The following is a 17,386-nucleotide window of genomic DNA, read 5'->3' on the forward strand; positions in this document are numbered from 1 at the left end:
AGCATTGAGGCTCCGTGGACTACACAAAAGAGAGCTTGTACCACAGCACAGGGCAACTTAAGCAGCTTTTTCTTTACGAATAAAGAACCCAGTTATTAATTCCGTGCAGTTTGTGTTATAGAACGAGGATACATGCCACTAACCAACGTCCTCTCCTTGCTTCCCATAGTACAACTCTACAGAGACACCGAGACGACATAAAAGCGGCTAAAGAGAATACAACAGAAATGTTTTAATTTGCCTCACTATAAACACAGAATCTTTCCGGGGCTGTTACCAATGTAAGAGAGATTCGCGACCAGTACGCTATTACAGTAACGATGATCATCAAAGGTAGAAAGATAGGAGACTATTTGTATTTGGTCGAAGTGATAACAACCTAATTAAAAGATTCTGATTGAATGGTACTATTTGGCGAGCGTTGCAGAAACATAGGCTACTGCACAGTCGGTAGAAGAGACATTGCAGGGAGACGAACAGAGACAACTTGAGGAGCATCGTTTCACATCGTATTAAGTGCACAGATCACAGCTGTACAGGAAGCGAAAGAAAGGTTTCGCTTCCTAACCAAATGAAATACGCCAAAATTCTCGACGGTACGACCTAGATATTTAGGTTATGCTCCAGAATTAGACATGTCTGAATCATAAAGGCGCCGTTTCAATTTTTAAATTAAACTTGATACGTTTTGAAGAAAATCACTGAACAAAATACTTTTTGATCCAATCATGTTTTCGCTTAACATAATCGGAAAACGTTCAATTTAATTTTTTATATTCATTTTCATATAACTGAATCTGTGATCTTGTTTCACTGTATTCAGTATGCTGTAAACTTTATTGTTTGATTTCGCCAGGTACAATAGCGTGACGTCTCCACACTTCAATCTCCCTTATTTGTGATTACAAGGCGGGTCAAAATTACTTAAATGTGGATGTCTGTTGAAGTACCTAAAACGAAATATGTCTCTCACGTCATAACTGCAGATAATAAGGCCCAATCAAAGTATAAAAACATGCATTTATGCAATCTTTCCCACACGAGCCGACATTACAAATTTCACAGAAAATTATCATTCGTAAAATACATCAGGTCTATTACTTAGTGAGCTACCTTTTCATTCTGTCTTTTAGTTTTCATAGCTCTAATTTTCATTCTACTCCTTTCGATCGAGAGCCCACGTGTGAGTAGCTCTCCACGGTCATCTAAGGGCACAGTCACGCAAACAACACCACACGCGAGTGCAAGATGAAAATAGTGAGAAAAGTCAACAAAAGACCTGGCTAATAACGCAGACTGCGAAATGTGTCTTGAACGTTTTGAAGCGTCGCTGTGGTGTACATAATACGACTTGATCTCTTTCACTACTTTCACCTCTAAATTACTATGGGAAAGAATACGAAATGAACCGATCTGACTCAACAGCGTTAAAGAGCATACAGCATATGAAGTGAAAACGCGCCAAACTATTTTGATCTCGGCTGCATTTAAAACGTTTTGAAACGATGCTTCTCACTTAATGGCAACTCGTGCATCGGCAAGAAGGGCAATGTGTAAAACCTATAATAATTTCAATAGTCCGATCATGGCAAAAGATCTATCACAAATACTAGGAAGTTCTGGACATGTATAAAGTTATTTAATAACTCCAAACCTTCCTTCTAATATCTAGAGTGTGAATATAACTCTATAAATCCCCAGATCTGTATATATTTTATTAGTGTACTAATATCTGTGTATATTATAATGCATTACAGCTCATACACCCTCTGTAACTGTCAGAGACTGAATAGATTTTATTTTGACTCATTTACTGTTATTTACTTAATATTTTGTTAATGTTAAAATGGTTTGTATATATTTAAACTAAAAAACGTTAATAGAATTTAATCGTGATAGTGTACTGCAAGACTGAGAGTTTAGATGTGTAACGATAGGTACCGAGTTTTGATATAACAATGAGAGGACAGTGGTTACGGAAGGTTGCGGCTGTTCAGTGTAGGGTTATGGATGACGAAGTGGTAACCACGGACATGTTGGCTGTTTTCAGGTGTCTAGTGGACTGTAAAAATGTGAACAATGTCTACCCAATGTTACACGTCGTGGTTTAGTCTTCCACGTAACAGCAAAAGAGCTGCGACGTACGAATAGTGAAGAGACGCGTCTATTAACGGGACGGCTTACGAAGCATAACAAGGACTACTGTGTTAAAATTGCTGTGTGTTGATATGTTTCTAATCGTAAACTCATGTATCATGACGTAATAGGAAAGCAAGGGTTGTAGAAATACAGGTGTATCAGATAAACTAATTTCAATGAGCACATACTGCGAACTGTATACTAGTGACAATATACCTCTTATCCTGAGCTAATATATCGTAGAGATACATGAAGGCAGTGACTGTAAAAGAAGAAGTCTACCAAGTGAACCAATCTTAGTATTGGGCCCATACTCCAAACTGTGTACCGTATACAAAAAATACACCATTCGAACAGTGGTCAGCAGAGCTATTGCACGTAATGACATTGGTAAATGTTACGTCGTTCAGTACGGATTGTTTTAGTCTACATCGTCGACTATTAATGCATCAAACAACAAGGAGATGATATGCATCTTTACTGCATCTCCATACTATTTCCCTCATGTGGAAAGCTGCAGCGGCATTATTCAATAAGAGCTGCAGTTACTTGAACATATTTGTGAGCCGCCAACTTGGGACGACTCACCATTTCTAGCAGCAAAATTTCTTTCTCCTAACAATGTAAATTCTGAGAACCATCCTTTCACGATTACGGTACCATTTCTTTGACATGATTTGTTAAATAAAAAAAATTCGCTTCTCGACATTCGTAAGCAGTTTCTCACGTAACTTATTGACATAATTTAATAAAGTCTTCCACTAATTTCAAGCACTGTACTAAAACTGAATTCACTTATTAATGCTTCTTATAGCAACATGTTAATGCAAAGAGTATCTGACTACTTTAAAGTCTTTTAGCACTTCCATGCATTATTCATTCTTGACGTCCTGAGTGCTGTGGCCGAGTCGGAGGTCGCCCCGGTGCGTAGCAGGCGGCGAAAGACTTCCCACGGGGCCGTACATAAGGCGTCCCCGGTTAGTCTGACAAACAGGTTCCAGGTGCTGTCTGTGGTCGACAATGTCGCTGAGCCAGATGCCTTCGCCAGTCCTTTTTCAGAGGATACCTCTCAGCCTGCAAGATCCGGACAATTACAAAGGGTGGGATTATTGATAGAAGGGAGCTCCAAAGTTAGGCGCGTTATGGGGCCCCTTAGGAACCCGCCTGCCAAGAAGGGTAAGAAAGCCAAAGTGCACTCTGTGAGCATACCAAGTGGAGTCATTCCAGACGTGGAACGGGTCCTCCCGAGTGCAGCCAACTGCAGGTGGTGGCTCACGTCAGTACATATGACGTGCGTCACTTTGGATCACAAGAGATTCTTTCTGGCTTCAAGTGACTAACAGAAGTGGTAAAGGCTGCCAGTCTTGCTTGCGAGATGAAAGAAGAGCTGACCATTTGCAACATATTCGACAGGATCGATTGCGGACCTCTGGTACAGAGCCGAGTGGTGAGTCTTGAATCAGAGGCTCAGACGGTTCTGCGACCGTGTAAGCTGCAGATTCAACATGCGCCAAAGGGTGGTTGGGTTTCGGGTTCCGCTGAATATGTCAGGAGTCCACTATACGCAGGAGGCAGCTACACGGGGGCTGTGTGGCGTGGACTGTGAGGGTCTCTGGAAAACACAAGAAGGGCTTCAGTCACAAAGGGTGCATCCCGAACACAGGAAGAACGTAGACACAGGAACCATCGGTATAACAGTTGCAAATTGTATCTGTGTTGGGAAAGTACCAGTGCTCCTAGCGCTAATTGAAAGCACTGACTCTCAAATCGTTATAGGCACTGAAAGCTGGCTAAAACCGGAGATAAGCTCAGCCGAAATGTTTGCGAAGAACCTAATTTTTTTAAATTGCTTTTTCATTAGTGATCAGTCTGGTGTCTCCCTCATTCTTTAAAGTTATTCGTCCCATTTCATTTTTATGTAACAGATCAACTAAAATTTTGTTGTCATATTTTTTACATGATCACAGTCATTACTGATAAGAATCTTACAAAGGAGGGGGGGGGGGGGAGGAGGGGAGGAATCCTGGTTTTGTTTTATGTGGATCAATAGACGAAGACGAAATTTTAAAACCCATTTGAAATTATAGTCACATATCAGGATGACCACTCACAATGTGTTTACCATCGGTGCATTTTCCGAGCCACTCTGTCACTTGCTGTAACTTATTGGACCGCACGAAGACTGGCAGGAGATTTGAGGGGGGACCATGAGAAAATACATGGTTACATGTAAGATAATCTAACTTTTACTGTTTGAGAGAAAATTGAACCAAATTTTGCACAGATTGTCACTATGCTATCGGCTACAACATGAATAGTCGTTTCCATTTTTTTTTACGAATAATTTGATCAGGACGTTTCTGGATACTGGAACTTTTTCTCAAATGCTACATTACTTATCACTTTCAAAATGTGGTATGTTATTCGTACTAATTAGATAAAAGTACCTGTGTAGCCTACCAATTTTTTGATATCAATCTTAGAACTCTCACAAAAACTTTTTTAATTTATGTGTATGATGCGTAACAATTTTTACTCCACGAAAGTTTAAATAAAATTGACAGTAACGCACTATCAAAAATTTTGTACCACACGAAGTTGTGCTATAGTATGTACAAATTTCACGTTTTTATCTGCAGTAGTTCAGCACGAAATTATCCTTACACATTTACTAATAAATAATGCAGAAAACGCAGAAAAAATTTTACTGACATTTATGCCATAAATAATTACCTTAATGTTGGCCATAACCATACATATGGTCTTTTCAGCCTTGATGTAGCTCTTATCTTCTAGCCTGATCATTCTGATATGCCGTTTTGGCTATATGCTTTATTGACATTTCAGAACTAGCAACACGCACATCGTCAGTCTTCTTCAATAGATTTTCAGTAAAGCAACCTGCATCAAATCCTAGTCTCGTAAGGATCCAGATTCTTCCACTTTTACAATCACTGAAGTCCAGACAAGCATCACAAGAGGAAATTTTAACAACAGTAAAGGAGCAAATTTTTTTTTTCGGTTCTCTTCTAAGTGAGGTTATGGAGGTTTTGGGGTGTCGCGTTCCATCATGAGTGCATTTCTTTAATAAATCGTAATTAATTGCATCGTTAATGGGTTCACACCCTTCTATGCTCTATAAACGTTTCGCTCTGATGGCAGGATATGATAAAATATCGCAAAATAAGAACAGGGTTGTATAGAAAAGGGGGTGTGTCGGTGCATATTGATTGTAACTATATGGCTTTTACATCACTTGTAGCACGAATTAAACACAGAAAATTGGAGAAAATATTTCTGAGATACATTCTATATAGCTATGTGGTTGCTAAAACTAATTTAATATTTTTGATCAGTTTCACATAAACCGCCCTTAAGTAGCCCACGGCAAATGTGCGTATTTGTCTACAATACGTCGTGTATTTATCTCGTTAAAAATGTTTCATAGGCTGTTGTGAAGCCAAGCGTTACGAGCTAGTCTCAAACACAGCGTTCTTTTCCTTAAAAGAAAAAAGGAAGATTGGAGCTCAATGTCCCGATGTCCCGTCGGAACACAAGCTCGGATTGAGGAAGGCTGGGGATGGAAAACGGCCGAGGCCTTTCAGTAGCGCCGTCTCGTAATTCGCCTTCAGCGATTTAGGAAATCCAGGGGAAAACTGAACCTGGATCACTAGTGGGGATGAGCCGCCGTCAACCTGAGTAACGTCGAGTGTCTTACGACTGCGCCACTTGGCTCGGGCTTCGTGGAAAAAATATAACTTTCATTGTAAGATCAAAAAGATGTATGGTAACGAGGAAAGAGCTAAGACTGCCTTCTAATTAGAGGATAGAAAAGCTGTTATAAATCTAGCGTGTCGTCTTGAACTGTGTAGTGGTTTGGAGTCCACTCGATAATTTGCTGCTGCGAATCCAAAGGCCTGTGGCTAGATCCCCAGTTAATTCCGATAGGGTTGCCCAGAAAGTAAAGCACCGCATTTTTTTCTCAGCCGAAAATAACGCTACGAATGCGAAACGTTACATATGTATTATTTTAAGTCTCCTGAGTGAGCGTGCCTAGCTTCCGTCACTTCCGACAGATAGCGTAGCTCCAAGACAGTTTCAAAATGACGTCTGTAGGTGATGTACGTTACAAGCAATGTGCCGTCATTGAATTTCTCACTACAGAGAAAGAAACTGTGGGGAATATTCACAAACGCTTGTGCAAAGTCTATGGAGCATCTGCTGTCGACAGAAGTACAGTTAGTCGCTGAGCACGGAGGGTGAGGTCTTCAGAAGGCGGTTCGGCGGAGCTCCACGATCTGCAGCGGTCGGAGAGGCCATCCACGGCTGTACACCTGACATGTAGCGAGCTGATGTTGTCATTCGCCATTAAAGGATGCCATTCGTGGAAGACATTTTAGGGACGATGAGGAGGCGATTCATACAGTGAAGCACCGGCTCCGCCACTAGGACAAGGATTGGTACCGACAGGACATACACGCCCTTGTAAGGAAGGCCGTAGAACGGGATGCAGATTACGTGGAAAATTAGGGCGTGTAGATAAAACACCATTCTTTCGCGTGCATAATTCTCATTATGTTCAATAAATAATTTTGAAGAAAAAAAAGTTCCGATGCATTACTTTCTGGGCAATCATCGCAGGATTTTTTCTGGCAGTTAACGTGACATTAGTATTTGGCATCACTTGATATGAGTAAAAACGTAGCTTAAGCTTTGTATTGTTTTATTAATACCACTGAAAGACATAATTGTGACATACTTTTTTTGTGGAGCAAATTAATCGATTTCATTTGTCATAAATAAATCGTACATGCTTAGTCTTCCTGCTGAAAGTGAATTATTTGCACAACCTGACGTTTCGTCTCTCGCAACACACACACAAAGATAATATTTTCAGAATCTGTCATCCACCCAGGTAGCCGCGCGTGTTAACGTTACCATTTCTGTGGCGTAGAGATATGCTGGCCGCAGATCGAATCCGCCCGGAGGATTAAGGACGATTGGTCGGGGTGCCGGTCAGCTTTTAGGAGTTTACCCACATTTCACTACGTATACGCAGACCGGGGAGTAAACAGGATAACGATGACCGTAACCGTTTGGTCTCCTTAAACACTTACTCAGAATAAGCAGAATTTGTCAGGTGGTTGTAATGCGTTCTGCTTATTTTCGTTGCAGATTACCTTAAAAATCGTTCAGGATAAATCATATACTTGCCGCTAACAGTTCAAATTGTCCATGTGGACTCTTTTGATTAAACTTGATTTATGACTGATTCGATAATGAAGGAACTTGTACCTTTTTTCGACCTCATCGGGACGAGCCAACAGACAGCGAGAAAGAAGAGGAAAGTGTATTATGCTTACACAACACGTCAGAATCCGACCACGGTATTGAAACAGTTATATAGTACTTTAGCATACACTTAAATATTCTGTAATTCTATGTGGTGACATCTAGTGCACCACTATTAAACTTACTTTTTCAACATATTTCTCTTTACAATGAATGGATCGAACCATTCTTCGAAAAAATTCAACCGATCAACAGCTGTTGAAGAGTTGGAAGCATTTAGAGCTCTAGATTGTTGGACATTTATGGACAAGGCTAGCTGAGATCTTTCGATACGAATAGCTGGATGAGCTATCTCAAATTCAGATAACAACCTTGCAGATACGCTATTTATCGATTCCCGCGTTATTAACCTGCAGATTGAGCCTCATGGCTTCAAAATCGGTTGAAATTAAAGTGGAAACCAATAAATACATCTGTTTCCGTAGAAAAAGAGAATAAATAGCACTTAATTTCTGCTGTGAAAAGTTGGCAGCCGACGTCCCCATCTCTTTCATCATTATGGAAGCTTCGAGACTGTCGAATAAAAATTCTGTAGAAGTGTATGTCGAAGTCCTAGAAATGTTCCGAAAGGCCTCTGAAGGACTAACAACATCCAATGACTCAAAATTTTACGGACGTTAGAGTTTCTGATGGCCTGACAAGGAGTGCATGGTCAGTCAACGGGTAGGATACAGTCCGACAACACATTGGACGCGTTAACAATCAGTATACACTAAACAGTACAGAGGACGCAGCTGACGAGGTGGTTTTAGGCTTTCGGGTAAGGTAACTAAGGTGGCTTCAGCAAGAACTTCGGCCACTTAACGCTCTAAAGAGATCCAATTTGAAGGCAGTACGTTCCTGTGTGTAAGGCATGCAAAACAAGCAGCAGTAATAAATTTGGCTTCGTATGTAGGTAATAAACAGTGCTTCCTTTTGGCTAGACTAGCCGTAACTTTCATCCACCTAAGAAAAGGGTGATTGTATGATGGATTAGATAAACAACTGTCTCATTTAATGGTTACCTATCCTGCTGCCGTACCTGCAGCTCACAGAAAGGTTCTTCTCTCATTCTTCTTACCGATCATAGCTTTGCGATAGAAACCCTTTTCCTCCAGACATCAGTGAGACGGTGGAAAAAAGAAGCCTCTTATCCCAACAGAAACACCGAGGAGACTCAACACTTTTCCCTTAACAGTACACAGGAGAAAGAGGCAGACGAACTAAACAGCAGCGAGTACCAATGGAAGCCGAACAGATTTCTGTTAGCAAAGCACGTACCACTTGGAAAATTACTTATGGTTGGGCAGAACATCTGAAAAATGAAAGAGCACTGGGGCGATTTACGAGAGGCGTTCAATAAGAAACGCAACACATTTTTCTCTCAAAGCAGGTTTGTTTTATTCAAGTTCCCAACACCATATTATTCCTCACTGTTTTGACTACAAAACCCTGTTTTACATCATAACCTCCGTTCAATGCGACGGCCTTATGCCACCTTTTTGGGAGGGCCTGTAAGTCACATGGTACCTCTCTACTGGTCGACATCGTAACCAACGTCTTGCTGCATCAATAACCTTCCCACCATCACCGTACTGCTTTCCGCAGAGTGCATTCCGCACAAATGGCCCTTCGTTGTTCTGTGTGGTCTTCTGTTAGGCGGCGAAGAACCCAGCAGATACAGACCTTTGAGTATTCCAACTGGTAGACATACGTGTCAGCACTACCAATAGAGACGTCCGGTTGAGCAGTGAGGTGGTTGGTCGTGATACGTCGATCACCTCGAATGAGAGTATCCGCACGTTCCAATATTGCAGGAGTCAGCTGTTTGCGGCTGCCCGGCACGCAGGAGATCGGACAGGTTTACGCGACCTTGCGCTGATGACGGACGCCTCGCCCAACGACTCACCGTGCTTTTGCTCACTCCCAGATCTCCGCAGACATTCAGCGAGCGCCTATGAATATGTGCACTGCTCTGGTTTTCCGCCAAAAGAAACGCACCTCCGTTACACACGCCCATTTTGTAAGTTCCGTATAGCGCCACCTTCTATCGAAATTTCATGAAACTACAGCGGCTGAAACGGGAATATTCCACGTTGCCCGAAACACCGTCCACATTTTTCAACCGGAATTTGATGAGAAAAAAATGTTGCATTAATTATTGAACGCACCTCGTAAATAGGAGCGCGGAGCGGGAAAGCGGGTGGGCGGCGCAAAAAAACTGGGCACTCCTGGCATCTGGAATACAGACTTTTTTCAGAACAGAATTTTCATGCATCCCTAGAAATGATTGTTTGCGATTCTACCAAACCGTAGGATTAGTCTGTTCTGGTACTACGCTGATGAACGTGATCTTCGCAACATCTACTTACCTTAGATTTGTTTCTTTATCGTGCTAAAATTCAATTCCTAAAATTTCCTGTGTTGTATGCTGCCTAGTTGTCAAAGACGAGGTGTCTGGGAAACCTGCTTCTCGGATCGCCGTACAACATTTCAAGCAAATCGTATTAAACAGCTTTGTTACGATATGAATCAATGACAATACTTAACTCTGACAATAACACAGAAGGTCGCAAGCAAAGGGCGACATGCAAATAAGAAATCGCTTCAGTATATACAATTCCTAAGTCGCTGGTCTTCATGTGCCTAATCTCGATGCTGCTGTTGAAGTGGCCGCGACCAGTCGGTGCGGCGCTTATGTCCTCTTCGTATTAAGGGCGCTGCCGTCGCGTTGTCGTCCTAGAGAGGGGTCGGTCAGCGTGCAACTGGCTGACGTCTTCTTCACAGCCCTCTCTGCTCTCTCGTTTCGGACCGGCGTGCCGGCGCTTGACTTTACGCCGGATCATCCTGTATCTCTTCTTTGTACGCGCCCTTGTAGAAATGCAGAAAAAACCCGTTAAAGACTCTGGTGAGGGGAGTCGATCGCTATTTTTCTGAACACCATGCTATTTTTCTGAACACCACTCTCCTTCCTCGCCAGTACAACAAAAACATGGCTGTATATACCTGGCCGACATTCGTCTGCAATTCCCGAAAGGCAGAAAACCTCTCGTCTGGGCATAATGTAGCTCTGTTGTGGTTTTCTGAGATTACACTGAGTTTTACATGCCAGTGGTGCTGTAGACACTGAAAGACATGGTCATTTTACACAGTAGGTTTGCTATTTTATGCTTCATCTAAAGATCCAGTTGCTTTAGTCCGAAATAAAATTAAGCGTATTATACTCTAGACGTGAAAAACAAAACAACATGAAAATTTTTGAAAAGTTAGTATTTTTCTAGGAGTTGAAAGCTTATGGAACTCGACAGGGTGGAGCACCACTCAACACATAAACACGGAGTTACAAAATTCCGGAATACACTTACAGGTCTTCTCAACTACACTTCATAAGGGGCCATGAGGACTTTTTTTTTTTCAATTCTATCCCGTTAAAGAGACGTTTCTACAGGTCGGATTTAGTATGATTTGTAACAGCCGGCCCGGCTAGCCGTGCGATCTAACGCACTGCCTCCCGAGCGGGAAGGCGTGCCGGTCCCCGGCACGAATCCGCCCGGCGGTTTTCCATCTGCCTCAGCGAATGGGGGCTGGTTCCCCTTATTCCGCCTCGGCAATTGCTGCGCAAACACTGTCTCCACGAACGCGTACACAGTCGGATAACTGTCAAGGTTTAAGTGAAGCCAGTATATTTCATTTGTTTCTGTGGAAACCTGATGTGTGAAGTTTGTGTGTCTTTTGACCAACAGACATTGAACTGTACTATCTTTTGTTGTTTTGAAGATTGTCACTAAAGTTGGTAGGAGTTAGCTGGAATCGGTGTCTGAACAATTAGCTGTGTACATTTTCCAATCCAATCTGATCTCGAAACCTCTCTGAAAGTATTAGGGCATTTATTAACCCTGTCTCATGGGAGTGGCGACAGATGTTTTGACTGATTTAATAGGAGAGCAGTGCAGAGGATTAATCCATTTCCTGTAATAAACCTTTCCAACTAAATCTGCGGAGCAATAGATCTTTTAATGTTTCACGAGCGCCTCACATCGGCAATAATTCCAGTCGCGCCGAGAAGTGGGAGTTCGCGCGATGCCACTGAACCTCCCAGGGAGAGACGAAAGTAACGTTTCTGGTTTTATGGGACTTACGACAAGCATCTAGACTAATGCTGCAGAAGGTATGGAATTTACGTTATGCACCAATACTGCAGCGAACTGTGGTATATGGACTGTGGGGTAGTGATTAGCGTCGCTGGCTGGCGTGCTGTGAGTCTCCAGTACAGGATGGACCAGCAGCAATTATTTGTTATTTATTATTTATTTTTTCGGGAAGGTTCTTAAACATATTGTGTTTGTAATGTTTGTATGTTCCGGAATATTCGATGCCTGTCTAAATACCTGCACTTTCCATCCACGAGGTCAGTTCTGTTGTGGCTGTACGTTAGTGTTCGTAACAAACATGCTTTCAGTGTCACGTGTTTGACGACTGCGTTTTCGGATTTGGACTTGTGAGTGGTTACAACATGTCATTGTTTGGTGGTAACACCTAGTACTTCAAAACATCTACATCACTTTAGCTCCAATAACGTTAAAGCGGTTTCCTACACGGACAGGAACCTGAATACAAACAGTACATCATTCCCAAGGCCTGTATATTTAGGAGATCAATAGTTTCCAAGCTAGCAGTAAATCCGCTGCACATCGTGCATCTATCAGCGTTTTCCAGACAAGATGATCAGGACTCGACGACAAGTCTGCTTAGTGGAAGAACAACCCAGCATCATGGTCAAACGTCACAGTCCTGCATACGGAACGCTTTCATCCTATGCCACATTGTGGACCCAAATAAGACAGAAACTTACAAAATCTCACCCTTAATGAAGGGAATAGCGAAAAACGTGTATCGAGCTCTTCTGCTAAACGATGTCACAACAACCGAAAAATTCATCAACTGGTGCAAGGACACTGAAAAAATTGAAGAGAAAAGAATAACGAAATAAGTATGGCAGAATCCCAAATGTGATCCCTTTGGCAGTTGTGGAAGACCACCACCAAGATGCCTCTCTCATACACCAGTGAGAAAAGAGGTACAGCATTTTATAGCAAACAGAACTTTGGGACCGAGTAAGCAAGCGATAGCAGCCATGAATATCAATCCCATACGTCAGGATGTAATAGAGAAATGTTGAAGAAGATGTGCACCTGTCACTGTCACCAGTCGAACGCACCAGGAAGAACAGATTTGGCCAACTCGGACATGACACAGTCATTAAATGACAACTCAGCGCCCCACCAACGCAGGTGCAACCAACTCCAACGCCAAGTATAATGCCTCGTAGAAGAACAGACGCCACGCGGGGTAGCCACGCGGTCTCAGGCGCCTTGTCACGGTCCGCGCGGCTCCCCACGTCGAAGGTTCAAGTCCTCCCTCGGGCATGGGTGTGTGTTGTGTGTGTGTGTGTTGTCCTTAGCGTAAGTTAAATTTAGATTAAGTAGTGTGTAAGATAGTTTGGTCCCATAAGACATACAAAAAATTTCCAAATTTCCAAGAACAGACATTTGGAGTAGAGAGGACAATATCCTGGAGTCTGGACTCGTTATGCACGACTACAAAGAAAGAAGGCGGATTATCGATGACTAATACCCTTCCAGATGTCAACCATCGCGACAGTTCTTTTCACGTCAGTCAACGTCAGACAACTCGTAGTCGACGAACTCCGCCGCCATTAACCTGAACGAGATCGGTCCCCAACACTCTATATTCATACCAAGATGGTGAAGTCGTCTCAGATGCAAATCCTCCATGGACGACAGTCACCAAGATTTCAGGAAATCTCATTGACGTCATCATGACGGCCAACCTGTCTAGGCGCTCGACTCTGGGGTTTCCTGTTATGTAATGTCTGAATGCTTATCGTCGTCAGGCTGGGTCCAATGATATGAAGGTGACTTTGCTGAAATTCGCCAATGGAAAATACATTCAGCCCACAGGAACATCTATTACACGAAGAACTATCAATATCAGAAAACAGCCCTTCGAATTTGTCGTTTTAAGAATGTATTATTACTGTTATTCTTGGATGTGACTTGGTATCACAAGCAGCCAGAGACTGTGGAAGATCTGAGCTCCAGATTGACGAAGCTATTCCAACAAGCATACACAAGAAAGGCCGCTTTGTGCAGATGTTTGCCATTGAATATGTTTGTTATTCCACCATCATCAACTAGAGTGGTTCCATTCGTCAATTGAAACGTTCACTTAAACTGTGGAGCTGTTGTTGATTACAAAAAGCTGACAGCAGGAATCTGCATGCCAGCGACGATAATAGGTATTGTTTGCAGTCAAAAAGTACTTTGGGTCATTGTCAAAAACAGTCACAACTCATCCCTGTAGGGACGTGCATAGGAACAGCCAAACGAGTTCAGGAAGGGCAGTTTCGTGTCATTGTTGAAGAATCATGCTCGTCTACCATTGCAGACAAGGCAGGGAGGGAGGGACTACAAAAATGTCAACAGGATCAGGCCTGACCGAGGAATAATGTCCTCGAGTAATAGCCATTCTGTGTCAGTTTTTTGAAGCTTTAACATCCGGAATGGAGAAAAGACAGACCAGGCAGCCCTTGCTAAAACAGTGTATCAACAATAGGGACGATCCACCCATTAACCAGCGCTCCTATAGACTATCGCGACTGAATGATGGATAAGCCAGTAGAAAGTGGAGAAGATGCTACTCGGTGTCAACGTCGAAGGTTGAGAGAGTCCTTGTTCCTCTCCTGTGGTCCGTGTAAAGAAGGATGGCACGTGGCATTTCTGTATCCGCTACCGACGACTGAACAAAACCACAAAGAAATATATTTATCCATTGCCCACTCGAAGGCCAACTCGACGACTGCGAAGTTCCGACAGAAGGGGCTACCTTCAATGATCATGATAATGAAGAGGATTTGGCAAAACGACCAGAATGCGAGGATCAGCCAGAGCTGCCTTACAGAGGACTTGACAAAATATAGAGCTAGGGTGCTGTAGTCGGCTCCCATGTGAAGTTCTGAAACAGAAGGTCGCAGGCGCAAATTGTGGTGCATGCAGTGTGGCATACTGGTTAGTGTCACTGGTTGACTTGCTACCGGTCACCAGTTCAAACACGACCACCAGCAATTAATCGTTATTTGGTATTCATATCTTCCGTAAGTTTTTTGAAATATATTATGTTTTTAATACTTTTACATTATGGAATATTTGACGTTCGTGTAAACAGCTGTACTCTACGTCCAGGATGTCATTTCTGTTCTAGCTGTCTGTTGGTGTTCGTCATAAATGTGCTTTCAGTGCTAAGTGTTGTATTTCATTGCGACTCTACTTTCGGATGTGGGCTGGAGTGTGGTTACAACATCACATTAATAATGTAAAAATACGTCTTTTGTGTCTGATATTGATACACGTGTATCTCTAAGGTATCACAGTAATCAAAAATGGTTCAAATGGCTCTGTGCACTATGTGACTTAACTTCTAAGGTCATAAGTCCTCTAGAACTTAGAAGTACTTAAACCTAACTAACCTAAGGACATCACACACATCCATGCCCGAGGCAGAATTCGAACCTGCGACCGTAGCTGTCGCGCGGTTCCAGACTGTAGCGCCTAGAACCGCTCGGCCACCCCGGCTATAGTAATCAACCTATAGTAAATATTGAATAGGTAATTATCACTTATTTGGGATACAATAAGTTTCGTCCATCTGCTGTAAAATATAGTCCCTGAGGTATGATACATCCCCAAACTCACTGAATCAGTTACAAAAAGAAATGACAATTTCAAGATCTTCATCTGCACCACCTCCCTTTGCCCTCGGATAAATGTCTGTGAACGACCATGGCTCTATCCATCACCGTTTTCTGTTCATTGCACTGCTCTGTTGGCCGCTGCCTCCTGGTAGGATATCTCGCTACTGTTAATTCTTCCTCCATAACGTCTGTCGAAGTTTCCACTAACGTTATAGGAAACACAAAATCCGAATATATTTTGGATTAGGGAAATGCACCTTCCAAAGGAGGCACACCTGTCCGTGAGCAGATCGGGGCATTTTGCAGAGGCTGGCAACCGAACGCCCGCCGTCTCTATGATACAACATCAACCTCGTCCTGCATCGCAATCACGCTCTATACTTAATGTACGAGGAGCCTTCAACAAGTAATGCAACACACTGTTTTCCTCAGCTAGTTTCTGTTGAATAAACACGGAATTTGTTGTGGAACGTTGTGGAATATTCCTGCTTCAGCCCGTACAGTTTCATGAAATTCGGATAGGTGGCGACTTCATATGTAGTCTTCAAAATGGCGTCTGTAACGAAGAGCGTTCCATGCAAAGAGCTGTCACTGAGTTTCTTTTGCGGGAAACCAGAGAATCGCAGATATTCAGAGGAGCTTGCAGAATGTCTATGGAGAAATGGCAGTGAACAAAATTACGGCGAGTCGTTGGGTGATGCGTCGGTCATCATCGCAACAAAGTCGTGCAAACCTGTCCGATCTCCGGCGTGCCGACTGGCCGCACAGAGATGTGACTTCTGCAATGCTGGAACGTGATTGACAAATCAAACAACTCGTTGCTCAAGTGGACACCTCAGTGCTGACACACTCGTCCACCAGCTGGAGTACTCAAAGGTGTGTGTCCACTGCGTTTCTCGCCGCCTAACAGAAGACCATAAAGAGGAATGAAGGAGGATCCGTGCGGAATTGCTTGCGCGTTACAATGCTGATAGTAACAATTTTTTTCGAACGTCTTCGCTGGTGATGAAACATGGGTTTATCACTTCGAAGGGGAAACAAAACGGTAATCCACGGTGTGGCGCCACACCACCTCTCTTCCGAAGAAAAAGTTCAGAGCCGAACTCTCAGCCGGTAAAGTCAAGGGGACGATCTTCTGGGTCTTTTTATGGGTTATTCTGTTTTATGTCCTCCCTCATGGTGCAACGATCAACTCTGAACTGTATTGTGCTACCCTTCAGAAATTAAAAGAATGACTTGAGCGTGTTCGGTGCCACAAAAATGCAAACGAACTTGCCCTTCTCCATGACAACGCAAGGCCTTACTCTAGCCTGCCTGCCAGAAAGATGTTCAAAAAACTTCACTGGACTGTTCTTCCTCACCCGCCCCACGGTCCGAGTCTCGCACCTTCCTTCTTACAGCTGTTTGGCGAAATATACGATGCACTCCACGGGAAGCGGTCCGTGGATGGCGGGGATATTACTGGTGCAGAAAGACTTTGGCTCGTCGACCAGAAGTAGAGCGGTACCATGCGAGCATAACGGCCGTCTCAGTAAGGTGGCGTAAGGCTGTCGCATTGAACGGAGATTATGTTGAAAAATAAGGTTTTATAGCGAAAAGAGTGGCAAATAATATCGTGTATTGGAATCCTGAACCAAACTAACCCGTTTTCATTTAAAAATGTGTTGCAATACCTACTAAACATATCTCGTACATAAAATCATGTTACGAATAAAATTCAGTTCGAACGATTCAGTAGTGCGTAAATATGTTCCCTACAGGCTAGTAAATGTCACGTTAGAATTGATAATCATGTGGGAAGGAACGGAGATTAGGACTTAATTTCCCTTCGAGGACGAAGTAAGTAGCGGTAGAGTTGTTGTTGTTGTTGTTCTGGTCTTCAGTCCTGAGACTGGTTTGATGCAGCTCTTCATGCTACTCTATCCTGTGCAAGCTTCTTCATCTCCCAGTACCTACTGCAGCCTACATCCTTCTGAATCTGCTTAGTGTATTCATCTCTTGGTCTCCCTCTGCGATTTTTACCCTCCACGCTGCCCTCCAGTACTAAAATGGTGATCCCTTGATGCCTCAGAACATGTCCTACCAATCGATCCCTCCTTCTAGTCAAGTTGTGCCACAAACAACTCTTCTCCCCAATTCTGTTCA

The sequence above is a fragment of the Schistocerca piceifrons genome, chromosome 3, assembly GCF_021461385.2.
Source record: "Schistocerca piceifrons isolate TAMUIC-IGC-003096 chromosome 3, iqSchPice1.1, whole genome shotgun sequence".
In the NCBI taxonomy this organism is placed as follows: domain Eukaryota; kingdom Metazoa; phylum Arthropoda; class Insecta; order Orthoptera; family Acrididae; genus Schistocerca; species Schistocerca piceifrons.